Source organism: Phyllostomus discolor, chromosome X (assembly GCF_004126475.2).
Source record: "Phyllostomus discolor isolate MPI-MPIP mPhyDis1 chromosome X, mPhyDis1.pri.v3, whole genome shotgun sequence".
In the NCBI taxonomy this organism is placed as follows: Eukaryota; Metazoa; Chordata; class Mammalia; order Chiroptera; family Phyllostomidae; genus Phyllostomus; species Phyllostomus discolor.
The window spans coordinates 45676965-45691089 of NC_050198.1; positions in this window are offsets into that span (position 1 = coordinate 45676965).

A 14125-nucleotide genomic window follows, 5' to 3' on the forward strand; every position below is an offset into this window, starting at 1 on the left:
GAAGAAAAGGGATTTCTGCTGTTTACTTGTCAGAAAATACCAGTTATTCTCTCCTTGTCTCCCTTGAGACATGTATATTTCTCTGCTTCTTTGTTTTTGATATTAAGGTTTGCAACTCCAAACAATGGTGCATTAATTTCCAATTACTTCATAACAGGTTACTACAATCTGAACAGCTTAAAACAATAAACATTTATTTCGCAGTTTTTGTGTGTCAGGAGTCTGTATGCAGCTTAACTGGGTCCTTGGCTGAAGGTCTCACAAGGCTAAAATCAAGACCCTGACTGGAGCTGTGAGCTTATCTGAAGCTCAAGGTCATCTTCCAAAATTGACAAAATTCATTTTCTTTCAGGTAGAAGACTGAGGCTCTTGCTTGTTAGAGACCCCTTGTTGCCATGTGATTGTCAACAGCATGGCTGTTTGCTGCCTCAAGGCTGTCCTCCTGCCTCTGACTTCTATGTTCTCTTATCTAATTAGGTCAAGTCTACTCAAGTGATCCACCTTTGATTGAATCAAATTCAAAATGTTAATGACCTTAATTACATCTGTAACATCCCTTTGGATATAAAATGTAACATAATCAAATAAAGAAAAAACTGACAGTAACTGGAGGAGAGAGGGGGGATAATGGGGGAAAAGAAGGGGAAGAGTCATCAAGGAACATGTATAAAGAACACTGGGGAAATCCAAAGAGGGGTAGGACTGAGGGTGGGAGGTGGGAGTGGGTGGGGTGGTGTTGGGAACTGCCCTGCCTGGTTTCAGAAGCTGTAATCCCCCCGGCTAAGGCTAAGTAAAGGACCTTGGGACCATAGGCCATTAAGGAGACAAAGCTTATCTTCCTTGTAGGGGCACCACCTTTGTCCCCTTTCTCTTCACCCTACTTGGCCCCAAACCGATGACTGGTTAGCCAATGACAGGTAAGATTCCTCAAAAGAGGGATGACCTAAGACAGGCATGGCCATGAAGGGGTCCTGAGGGAAGAACTTGGGGGGACTATAGAAAAGGGGGGTGATGGACCCTCGCCCCTTGGCTTTGACATAGCCTGAGTCCTCATTCTCTCTTCAAGAAGTCTCTTAATCTCTTGGCTGCCTTACTTCTCCTGCTTGACTTAAGCCTGAAACAATGCCTTAAACCTGAAACAATGCTGGAGGTGGGTGCTGTGCTGTGCTGTAAACGGTGGGTTCCCTGGGGCAATCAGGCCTAAGAAAGAGTGCATAAAATCCTATGAAACCTACTTTGCTAATACCCTCAATTTAAATGATAAGAGTCCAACCAGGAAGTGGGTTTGTTCCCCAAAGTTTTATCACCCTTTAACTATCTAACCAGGACTCAGAATAAGCCCTCAGAGTTCTTTGAATGTTATCTATTGTTTAATCAGTTCTGCCTGACAATTATTGATGAGCTTTACGTATACACCCTGCACCCTGTATTCCCGTGTGAATCGAACCCAATGAAAGCCTGTCAAAGCAAGGGTCGAGGCACTCTCCCCTTGAGAGAGTGGCTGACATGCTCCGAGGCCTTTACTCCTCTTGAGAGACAAGCCATGCCATCCCTTTTCCTCCACAGGGCTCTGTAGTCCATGTGAATTTGTCTCATCTCATCCATAATGCTGTGGACCCCAAGAGCCAGGATCTGCATCAGGGCAGGGGAAGTGGTGAGGGGAAAATGGAGACAATTGTACTTGAACAACAATAAAAATAAAAAAAATAAATATAAGAAAAAACAACATAATAATGGGAATGATATCCTATAAAATTCAAAAGTCCTCACTTTAAAGGGGGAAGATGATGCAGAGCATGTGCATGGGGAACTAATCTTCAAAGCTGTCTTAGAATTCTGTCTTCCACTAAGGGACTTGAAAGTTTGAGGTTTAAGTTTTGGTTGGAGAAGGATGTGGTGGATGTATTCATGGGACCTTCAACTTTGGAAGAAAACAAGTTATGTATAAAGAATCACGTTTAAAGACTTGAACTTCAGTGGATTAGCACACATGAAGATTATCTGAGCGAGAGAAGAAAGAAAAAAATATCAGTCATTCTCAACCTGAAAACCTACAAGTCAAACATGCAGCAGGAGAAGAGATACTAATGCAGGGAGAGATGGAAGTGGGAGGTCATTGGGGTCTGTGTTAGTACATTTTTTTGTATAAATTCTGGGGGGCCACATATGGGCTGTAAGCATTGGGTGATTATGACAGCAACGTGGCTGGGGAATATTTGAGCAGAATAGCCACATTAAACCATGCTTTGTGCAGTGCCCCACTCCAAAGAGTGCCATTCAGGTGTACTGTACTAATATATGATTGGCACTTCTTTGAGTGTGGTAATTCACAACATTTACAACTGCAGCCGATGGCCCGAGGGAGAAGGTGATGTGGTTTTCTGGGCACAACTGCACTTACTTTGGCCAAATTACTATCCCCTTTGAAGTCTCTTAAGTGCCTCTGTAAAGAACCTACATAGGATATAAGGGCGTTTGGGAATTTTTCCCATCCAGGTTCTTCAAGTGTTTATATACCTTTATCCAAAAAGGGTCTGAGTGCCTTGGAACAACATATAGTTTGGATCCACCTCTCTCTCTCTCTCTCTCTCTCTCTCTCTCTCTCTCTCTCTCTCTTTCATCATTTTTCTTCTTGTACACTAATGCCACTTTTCTTAGGAACAAAAAGCTCTTTCTTTCTTTAATATCCTTTTTGATATCACTGTATCAACAGTAGTTCAGGTGGTAACCACAACTTTTAATTGTTAGTCTGTTTGCACACCTTATTTTAAAAGTGTTTTTCTGTGTGTTTTATGTAGAATATAAACATTTGTCAAAGTGATGAGAGATTTCACTTCTTAGACCTATGGAACTAAAGATATGATGCATCAACTTTCCTCTCTGTTCTTAAAGGGTCCTTTCCTTACCCCACCTTTATCAAAGAGATACTAGAATAAAGGAAAAAAAAACAGGGAAAGGTAAAAATTAGAGAGAAGCACAGTCCTGGAAACCAATTTAGAACTGCAGCAATTCATAGGAAGCACTTCATATATTGTACATTCCTATGTTGGGAAATCAGTACTAAATATTGATGTTGCTGGACTTTGAATCTCTCAGGGATCGCTGTCCTTCAATGCCTGAATTGTGGTGTCTTGTAAACAGTTCTTTCCTATATTTTATAAGTTTTTTCATTGTTTTGGGTAAAAGGATAAATTAGTTCCCTGTAATGTCATCTTGGATGGAAATGCACATAATACAAACATAGGCCATGACCCTAAATCTGGCAGATGTTTATTAGCATTAACACAATTGTTTTTTTTTTTTTTTTTGAACCTATGTAACTTTCTCTCACTTAAACATTGAGCTACCTCAGGAATATTTCTTGAGTGTCTTCTAAGGTCCCAAACTCAGAGAGTATTATTCCTGGGGAACAGTTTCCTATGTAGAATATTAATTGATTTAAATTCTTCTGTCTGAAAGTGGTCTGACCAAATGGGAAAAAGACTTGTTAGAAGAACATACTCTGCCTCTGTCTTAACACCCTTTTTCTACTCTTTAGAACCCAGTTTCCTCCAAGCTCTTTACCTTTTTACACCAGTGAACTCCCTTCACTGTTTTCAAGGCTTGTCTCTTTTTATACCCCAAATACTCATTTAAAAAAAAAATTCCCTCATGGCTGGACTTTATTGAATCCCAGGGATCGAAGCCACTTATTTCTTTACCAAACTAAAAATTTTTATTGTTTTGGATATACTTTGGGATCTTTTATGACATTACTGAATAATGTAACATCACTTTACACTGTTTGAATCTTGTTATTCCCCCCAAATTTATGTTAAGGGATAGAGAACAAGGAGGAATGAGTGCTTAGATAGCCTTATAATGATGACATGCTAGTGGGTTTTTATATCTCATTTTGGCTGTTCCTTCTTAACTTAGTGGGGAGAGAGAGACGAGGGGGCTAGAGAGAGATGAACAGAGCTGTAAATTAGCAAGCCTCAGGACTAGAGCCGTGTGTGGGAATCAGCTTGTACACTTTACATTTCTGTGTAGGGAAATGGGGGCTTCCCTGTACTCCTTTCATTTAATCCACAATAAGGATTATATCAGCAATGCCTTTCTAGAGAAATTTGCTGTTCACCTTAAACAGGGGAATTTAGGTTGAGGAGGAAAGAGGAGGTAAAATCCTCTATTTTATTGACTAACATTGCTAACACTGTACAATATATGTGTACATAGAGTGGATTAATTTTTCCTGAGGTTGTGTGATTTTCCCCCTTTGTTTCTTATTTTAGTTTTGGCATGTGGTTTATGACAAGGTGCTTATATTTTTGTGGGTTCTATATGTTTGGGGTGTTTTGGAAGGGGATTTTTAAAAAAATGTGGTTAAATATATATAACAAAATTTAACCATTTTAAAGTATACAATCCAGTGGCATTAAGTACATTTACACTGTTGTGCAACTATTACCATCTCGAGAACTTTTTCACCATCATGAACTGAAACTCTGCATTGAACAATAACTCTCCAATACCTCTCATCACTCTGCTCTTGGCAATTACTATTCTAGTTCCTGTCTCTATGAATTTGTCATTACTAGGTACTTTATGTATGTGAAATCATACAGTAATTGTCCTTTTGTTTCAGGCTTATTCTGCTTAGTATAAAAGCTTCAAGATTCATCTCTGTAGGTATGTGTCAGAATTTCATTCCTTTTTAATAATATTCTGTTGTGTGTATAGATCATATTAAGTTTATCCTTTCATCCAGTGCTAATATTTTTAAAAGTATTTATTTATTTATTTATTTATCTATTTATTTATTCTATCATCTATCTGTCATCTATCTATCTATCATCTATCTACCTATTTATTTATTTATAGAGACAGGGGAAGGGAAGGAGAAAGAGAGGGAGAGAAATATCCATGTGTGGTTGTCTTTCGCAAGCCCCTCACTGGGGACCTGTACTGCAACTCAGACATGTGTCCTGACTAGAAATCCAATGGGTGACCCTTTGCTTCACATGCCGGCACTCAATCCACTGAATCACACAAGCCAAGGTTGGTGCTAATATTTGAGTTGTTTCCACTTATTGGCTATTGTGAATAATACTGCTGTGAACATGGCAGTAGAAATTATCTCTTTTTGTCTCTGTTTTGTTCTTGTTTTTTAGTTTTTATTGTATTTATCCCATTAATATTTAGTCCTCTTATACAACCCTGCCCCAGCAATCACCACACTGTTGTCAATGTCCATGAGTCCTTTATCCTTTTTGCTCAATACCCCCATCCTGTAACCTCCCTCTTCATCTGTCATCTTGCTCTCCATCTATGAGTATGTCCCCATTTTTCTTGTTCGTTCAGTATCTTCATTAAATTCTTCAGATTAGTGAAATCATACTGTATTTTTTTCTCTGATTATCTTATTTCACTTACTATAATGCCCTCCAGGTCCATCCATACTGATGTAAGGGTAATTTTCTTATTTTTAATAGCTGTGTGGCATCCCATTGTGTAAATGTCCCATAGTTGTTTTATCCGTGCATCTATGCAAGGACATTTGTGTTGCTTCCATATCTGGATAATTGTAAATAATCCCACCAGAAATATAGAGGTGTGTATGTTCTTTTGAACTAGAGTTTAAGGTTCCTTCAGGTATATTCCCAGAAGTGGGATAACTGGGTTGAAAGGCACATCCATTTTTCATTACTTGAGTTATCTCCATACTGCTTTCCACAGTGGCAGCACCAATTTGCATTTCCACTAATAGTGCAAAAGGTTTCCCCTTTCTTCACATCCTCACTAGCACTTGTTTGTTGATTTATTGATGATAGTCATTCTGACAGGTGTGAGATTGTATCTCATTGTGTGTTTTTTTTTACACTTTTTATTGTTCAACTACAGTTTTCTGCCTTTCCCCCCACCCCAGCCTAATGCCCTAGCCCTCACCACCTCCCTCCCTATTTCCACTCCCCCTTGTTATTGTCCATGTGTCTTTTATAATTGTTACTGCAAACAATTCAACCTTTCCCCCTGAAACTCCCTCCCCTCTCTCCTCTACTCACTGTCAGCCTGTTCTCAATGTCAGTGTCTTTGGTTATATTTTGCTTCCTTGTTTGTTTTGTTGTTCAGGTTCCTGTTAAAGGTGAGATCATACGGTATATGTCTTTCACCACCTGGCTTATTTCCCTTAGCATAATGCTTTCCAGTTCCATCCATGCTGTCACAAAGAGTAGGAGCTCCTTTCTTTCTGCTACATAGGATTCCATTGTGTAAATGTACAATAGTTTATTGATCCATTCCTTTACTGATGGGCACCTATGTTGCTTCCAGCACTTGGCTATTGTAAATTGTGCTGCTATTAACATTGGGGGGCATAGGTTCTTTTGGATTGGAGTTTCAAGGTTCTTAAGATATAATACCAGCAGTGGAATTGCTGGGTGAAAAGGTGGGTCTGTTTTTAGTTTTCTGAAGAAATTTCATACTATTTTCCATAGTGGTTGCACCAGTCTGCAATCAACAGTGCACCAGGGTTCCCTTTTCTCCACAACCTCTCTAACACTTGTTGTTTGTTGCTTTGTTTATGAAGGCCATTCTGAGTGGTGTGAGGTGGTATCTCATTGTGGTTTTAATTTGCATCTCTCTGATAGCTAGCAACACTGCACATCTTTTCATATGTCTCTGGACCTTCTGTATGTCCTCCTTGGAGAAGTGTTCAAGCCCTTTGCCCATTTTTTAATTGTGTTGCTTCTCTTCTTAGAGTGGAGTCATATGAGTTCTTTATATATTTTTGAGATTAAACCCTTCTCTGAGGTATCACTGGCAAATATGTTTCCCCATGAGTTGGTTCTCTTTTCATTTTAATATTTTTTTCTTTAGCTATGCAGAAGCTTTTTATTTTGATGAGGTCCCATTTGTTTATTCTTTCTTTTATGTCCATTGCTCTAGGGGACATATCAGTGAAAATATTTTTGTGTGAAATATCTGAGATTTTCCTGCCTATGTTCTCCTCTAGGACTTTAATGGTGTGACAACTTATATTTAAAGCTTTTATCCACCTTGAACTTATTTTTGTGTATGGTGTAAGTTGGTGCTTGAGTTTCATTTTTTTTTTCCATGTAGCTGTCTAGCTCTGCCAACACTATTTGTTGAAGAGGCTATTTTTACTCCATTTTATGCTGCTTCCCCCTTTGTCAAAAATCAATTGACCATAGAGACTCGGCTTTATTTCTGGGATCTCTGTTCTGTTCCATTGGTCTATCTGTCTGTTTTTAAGCAAGTACCAGGCTGTTTTGATGACAGTGGCCTTGTAATACAGTTTGATATCAGGTGTTGTGATCCATCCTACTCAGCTCTGCTTTCTCAAAATTGCAGGAGCTATTCAGGATGGTTTACGATTCCATGTAAATTTTTGAGCTGTTTGTTGTATATCTCTGACATATGCCATTGGCACTTTCATAGGGATTGCATTGAATCTATAAGTCGCTTGTTATAGTATGGGCATTTTGATGATGTTAATTCTTCTGATCCATGAGCACAGTATATATTTCCATTTGTTTGTATCTTCCTTAACTTCTTTCCTCAGTGTTGTGTAGTTTTCTGAGTACAGGTCATTTACCTCCTTGGTTAGATTTATCCCTAGGTATTTATTTTTCCTGTAGCTATATCAAATGGGATTTTGTTCCTGTTTTCTGCTTCTGATGTTTCATTGTTGAAATGGCATACATAAATGCCTTTGATTTCTGGATATTGACATTTATCTTGATGTTTTGCCAAATTCATTTATTAGGGTGAGCAGTTTTTTGTAGAGTCTATAGGATTTTCTATGTACACTATCACGTCATCTGCAAACAATGACAGTTTTGTTTCTTCCTTTCAAATTTCAGTGCCCTTTATTTCCTTCTCTTGTCTGATTGCTGTGGCTAAAACGTCCAATACTGTGTTGAATAGAACTGGTGGAAGTGGATAACATTGTCTTGCTCCTCATCTTAGTGGGGAAGATTTTAATTTTTGCTATTGTGTATGGCATTGGCTGTAGGTCTCTAACATACATCCTTTATTACATTGAGGAATGCTCCCTCTATTCCCACTTTGCTGAGTTTTTAATCATAAATGGGTGCTGTACTTTATTAAATGCTTTTTTCACATCTATTGATGAGAGAATGTGATTTTTGTCTTTGCTTTTATTTATGTGATGTATTACATTTATCAATTTGCAAATATTGTACCATCCTTGCATCCCTGGGATGAATCAAACTTGGTCGTGGTCTATGATCTTTTAATGTATTGTTGGATGTAGTTTGCCAAAATTTTGTTGAGGAATCTTGCGTCTATATTCATCAACAATATTGGCCTGAAGTTTTCTCTTTGTTGTGTCTTTATCAGGTTTTAGGATTAGGATGATGGTGGCTTCATAAAAGGAGTTAGGGAGTCTTCCACCATTTCAGATTTTTTGGAATAGCCTGTGGAGGATAGGGGTTAGCTCTTCCTTAAATGCTTTGTAGAATTCTCCTGTGAAACCATCTAGTCCAGGGCTTTTGTGCGTCAGGATTTTTTTGATTACTGCTTCAAATTCATCAGCTCTGTGTGTGTGTGTTTGTGTGTGTGTGTGTGTGTGTGTGTGTGTTTTAGTAATTTCTTACTATCCTTCGTATTTCTGTGGTATCATTTGGAATCTCTTCTCTTTCATTTCTGATTGTGTTTATTTGTGTCCTCTCTCTTTTTTTTCTTGACTAGTCTACCTAACAGCTTGTCAATTTGTTTACCTTTTCAAAGAACCAGCTCCTGGATTTATTGATCTTTAGAATTGTGCTTTTAGTTTCTATGCCATTTATTTCTGCCCTGATCTTGGTTATACCCTCCCTTCTACTTACTCTGGGATGTCTTTGTTGTTGTACTTTGAGTTTTTGTAGATGTAGGGTTTGGTTGTTTATCTGAATGTTTCTATTTTTTTTTTTTTTTAGGTAGGCTTGTATTGCTATGAACTTTCCTCTCAGGACTGTCTTTGCTGTGTTCCCATAAGTTTTGGACTGTAGTAAGTTCATTTTCATTTGTTTCCAGAAATGTTTTGATTTATTCCTTGATCTCATTCTTGACCCATTCATTGTTTAATAGCATGCAGTTCAATCTTAATGAGTTTGAGTGTTTTGAGTTTTTTTCCTAAAATTGGTTTTTAGTTTCAGTCCCTTGTGGTCAGAAAAAAATGCTTGATATGATTTCAATTTTCTTGAATCTGTTGAGGATTGTTTTGTGTCCTGTCATGTGGTCTATCTTTGAAAATGTTCCATGTGCATTTGAAAAGAATGTGAATTTAGCTTCTTTGGGATGAAAGGCTCTGTATATATCAGTTAAGTTCATTTGATCTAGGACATTGTTCAATGATGCAATATCTTTATTGATATTTTGTTTGGAAGATCTATCCATTTTTGACAGTGGTGTGTTGAAATCCCCTACTATAATTGTGTTGTTGTCAGTATCTTTCTTGAAGCCCTCCAAGATTTTCTTTATGTATTTGGGTGCTCCTATGTTGGGTGCACATATATTTACAATGTTTATCTCTTCTTGGTGGATTCTTCCTTTGAGTATTATGAAATGACCTTCTGGTTCTCTCTTTGTGGCCCTTTTCTGAAGTCTATTTTGTCTGATATGAGTATTGCTACTTTTTTTTCCTCCCTGTTCGTTTGCTTAGAAAATTTGATTCTAGTCCTTCACTTTCAATCTGAGTATGTCTTTAGTTCTGAGGTGGGTCTCTTGTAGACAGCATATGTGTGGGTGATGCTTTCTTATCTATTCAGCTATTATATGGGTTTTCTTTGGAGCATTTAATCTGCTCATGTTTAAGGTTATTATTGATTGGTGCTTATTCATTGCCATTTTTTCATACCTGTGTTCCTCTCTCTTTCACTGTTTTCCTTCCTTTTCTTAAAGCAGTCCCTTTAGCATGTCTTGTAGAGCCGGTTTGGTGGAGGTATATTTTTTTAGAGTTCTTGTGTCTAGGGAGCTCATTATTTGGATTTTCATCCTGATTGAGAGCCTTGCTGGTTAAAGTAGCCTTGGTTGCAGGCTTGTGGTTCTCATTGTTTGGATTTTTTTTGCCATTCTTTTCTAGCTTGGAGTCAGTTGTTAGTCTTATCAGGGCTCCCTTGTATGTTACTTCCTGTTTTTTTTTTTTTTTCTTGCTGTCTTTAAGATTCTCTCTTTATCTTGGAATTTTGTAATTTTAATTACAGCGTGCCTTGAAATGGGCCTCTTTGGGTTCCTTCTGCTTGGGACTCTGTTTGTTTCCTGGATTTGTGTGACCTTTTTTCTCATCAAATTACGGTAGTTTTCTATCATTACTTTTTCAAACAGGTTTTCTAAGCCTTGTTTTTTTTTTTTTTCTTTCTTTTTCTTCTGGTACCCCTATTATACAGATATTATTATGTTTCATGTTGTCCTGCATTTCCTTTAACCTCTTTTTATTCTTTCTGAGCCCTCTTTTTCTTTTCTTGCTCTTTCCAGGCGTTTTTTTCTAACTTGTCCTTTTGCTCGCTAATCTGATTCTCTGCTTTATCTAGCCTACCTTTGATTCCTTCTACTTGTTCTTCAGTTCAGAAATTGTATTCTTCATTTCCTCTTGGCCCTTGTTGATATGTTCTATTTCCTTTTTCATTTTGCTATAGGTTGCAATGAGCCAATTGTAGTTTCCCTTTTGTTTCTGGTAATTCTCTGTGACCCCGTTTTGCTTCCTGATAACCATTGCTTTGATTTCAGTATCTGATAGTTGATTTGCCTCTATTTCACTTAGCATTCTTTCTGAGGCTTTTTCCTTTCCTTTCATTTGGAGATTGTTTCTTTGTCTTCCCATTGTTTGTGAAACTCTTCTTGTTAGCCTCTGCTCCTAAAATTGATATGTTATGACTCCCTGGGTTTCTGGCGTGAACTTCTATGGTTCATGACCTGTTAGATTCAGTGGTGCGGTCTCCTTAATCTCCTGAGCTTGCTGATCTTGGGCTGTCATTTACGTTGGCTCTCTGCATGTCTTTGGGTTTTGATTGTTTTTGGTTCTTTCTTTGCTGGGTCCTTCCCTCTAGCTGGTTAACTGAGGGTCTGTCTGTCTAACATGTCTTCTATTTTGTTGTGCAGGTGTGGACAGGTTGTGCCAAAGCTTATTCTTCTGTGTGTACAAGGTTTTGAGGCTTCTCTCTCACTCTTGTACAGTTGTTTGTTCTCGGTAATTTCTCTGTCATTTAGTTGTACTTCCAGATTGGTCCTGGATTGGGGTTAGTGTGGCTTCCACTCCTTCTTTCAACTTCTTCTGTTGTTATGTGTTTGTGGTTCCTTTTTCATGTGTTTTCTCTTCCAGCAAGTGTACTGCTGTTCACCACTCCCACCTTGCAAGTTTCCTGGAGTTGCAAAGTGAAATTTGTGTCACTGTCTCAGTTGTTGGAATGAACCCTCTTTGGATCTAACTCTGGTCTTTTTATACCTCCAGGTTTTATTGTCTCACTTGTGGGAAAAGAGTAAAAAAAGAGTGTGGAAGAAAAAAGAAGGAATAAAAAAGGAAAGGAAGGAAGAAGGAATAAAAAGAGAAGGAAAGAGGGGAAAATGAATTAAAAAAAACAATAAAATAAAAAAGGAATAAAGCATAGAAACAGAAAGGAAGATAGGAAGAATGAATAAGAAAGAAAGACAGAAAGAAAGAGAGAAAGAAAGAAATTAAAAAAGTAAAAAAAAAAAAAAAAGCCTTCTGCTGGCTTTAAACCCACCAAGCCAGTTCTGCTGGTCTTCCTGGCTGCAGCAGGCTGCGGAGGGATTGGTTTCTCTTTTCTCCCTTCCTGAGCCACCGTCTTTGCTGTTGTCCAGCCTCTAGCCCACTTCCTTAGTTTGCTGTCAGGCCCTCAGTGTCCTTCTGCACACAGCCTAGGCCTTCATTCCACTACATACACTGTCTTTGAGGTGGCGCAATTAGGGGCAACTCTCACACCACTTTCTTTCTTTCCCTAGATGCTAGGGACTCTCAACATCCCTTCAGGGTAGTCCAACCCCCCCACACACACACACACCGAATCAAGGCTTTGAGGAGAATGCCAACTCCCTGAGCCCTGCAGCTCCCCTATATGGGGCATCTCTACCTTTCTCCTAGAGAGCCAGTTGGCCATGCGGGGCCCAAGGCACAGAGGCCAGGTGGGAGGTGCCCCTGGGCAGTGTGGTCAGATGTGCTCTATCTGCAGTGTGAGGGTATAGGCCGGGCTGTGGATCGGGTCTGTCCTGTTGTCCCAGGTGCTTATTGTGGTTTTAATTTGCATCTCCTTGGTGATTAGTGACATTGAACATCTTTTCATATGTCTATTGGCCATCTGTATGTCCTCTTTGGAGAACTGTCCATTTATGTCCTTTGCTCATTTTTAAAGTTTGGTTGTTTGGTTTTTGATGTTGAGTTTTGTAAGTTCTTTAAAAACTTTGGATATTAACTTCTTTGTGATGAATCAATGAATATGTTCTCCCATTCTGTTAGTTGTCTTTTTATTTTGTTGAGGATTTCCTTTACTGTATAAAAACTTTTCAGTTTGATGTGTCCAACTTATTTATTTTGCATTTGTTTCTCTTTCCTGGGGAGATATATCCTATAAAATACTGCTATGAACAATGCCTCATAGTTTTCTGCCTAAATTTTCTTCTAGGATGTTTATGGTTTCAGGTCTAACATTTAAGTCTTTGATCTATTTTGAATTTATTTTTGTGAATGGCATAAGAAGATGGTTTAGTTTAATTTTTCTGCATGAACCTTTCCATTTTCCCCAATAACATTTATTGAATAAACTATCTTTAGACCTTTATATGTGCTTGCTTCCTCTTTTGAACATTAATCTACTATATATAAATTATAGTCTGATATTAGGCAGGGTGATTCCTCCAATTTTGTTCTTCTTTCTCAGTATTGCTGCTGCTATCCAGGAAATTTTGTATTTCATACAATTTTTTTGAAAAATGTGTTCTAGTTCTGAGAAATATGTCATTAGTATCTTGATAGGAATTACATTGAATCTATAGATTGTTTTGGGTAGTATGAACGTTTACATGACATTAATTCTTCCTATCTATAATCACAGTATGTGCCCCAACTTGTTTGTATCTTTTTATTTTTTTTCTTCAGTACTTTTAAATTTCCTGAGTACATGTCTTTACACCCTTGGTTAGGTTTATTCTTAAGTAATATTTTTCAATCACTTGAGAATTAGGTTGCTTTCTTAATTTCCCTTTTGTTGGTTCATATTGGCATATAAAAATGCAACTAATTTCAGGATATTAATGTTGTATCCTCCTACACTACTGAAATCATTAATGAATTCTCGTAGTTTCTTTGTTGAATCTTTGGGGTTTTCTATATACAGCATCATGTCATCTGCAAATAGTGACATTTTTACTTCTTCCTGCCCAATTTGGATGCTTTCTATTTCTTCTTTTTGTCTGATTGCTGTGGCTAGGACTTTGAGGTAAAAGCAGATATATCTGTCTTGTTCCCAGTCTTAAGGGGAGAACTTCTGATTTTTGTCCATTGAGTATGATCGTGGCAGTGGGTTTGTCATAAATGACCTGTATTATGTTTAGGTATTTTCCTTGTAATCCCACTTTGCTGCGATTTTCATCATAAATGGATGCTGGATTTTATCAAATGCTTTTTCTACATCTTTTGATAAGATCATGTGGTTTTTATTCTCCAGTTTTTATGTAGTGAATAACACTTATTGATTTGTGAATGTTGTACCAACCTTGCATCCTCAGAATAAAGCCCACTTGATCAAGATGTATGATCTTTTTTGATACAGTGCTGTATTGGTTTACTAATATTGTGTCAAGGATTTTAGCATCTGTGTTCATTAGGAATATTGGCATATAATTTTCATTCTTTGTATTGTTTCTATTTGGTTTTGGAATTAGGATAATTCTAGCCTCATAAATGAGTTTGGGACCTTTCCCTCCTCTTGAATTTTTTTGAAATATTTTGAGGAGAGATGTTATTTCTTCTTAAAATATTTGGTAAAATTTACCTATGAAGCCATTTGTTCCAAGGCTTTTGTGTGTTGGGTCTATTATTATTATTATTTTTTTTGGTATCAGTTATTTCTCTTCTTTCATTTCTGACTGTATTATTTTGGATTATCTA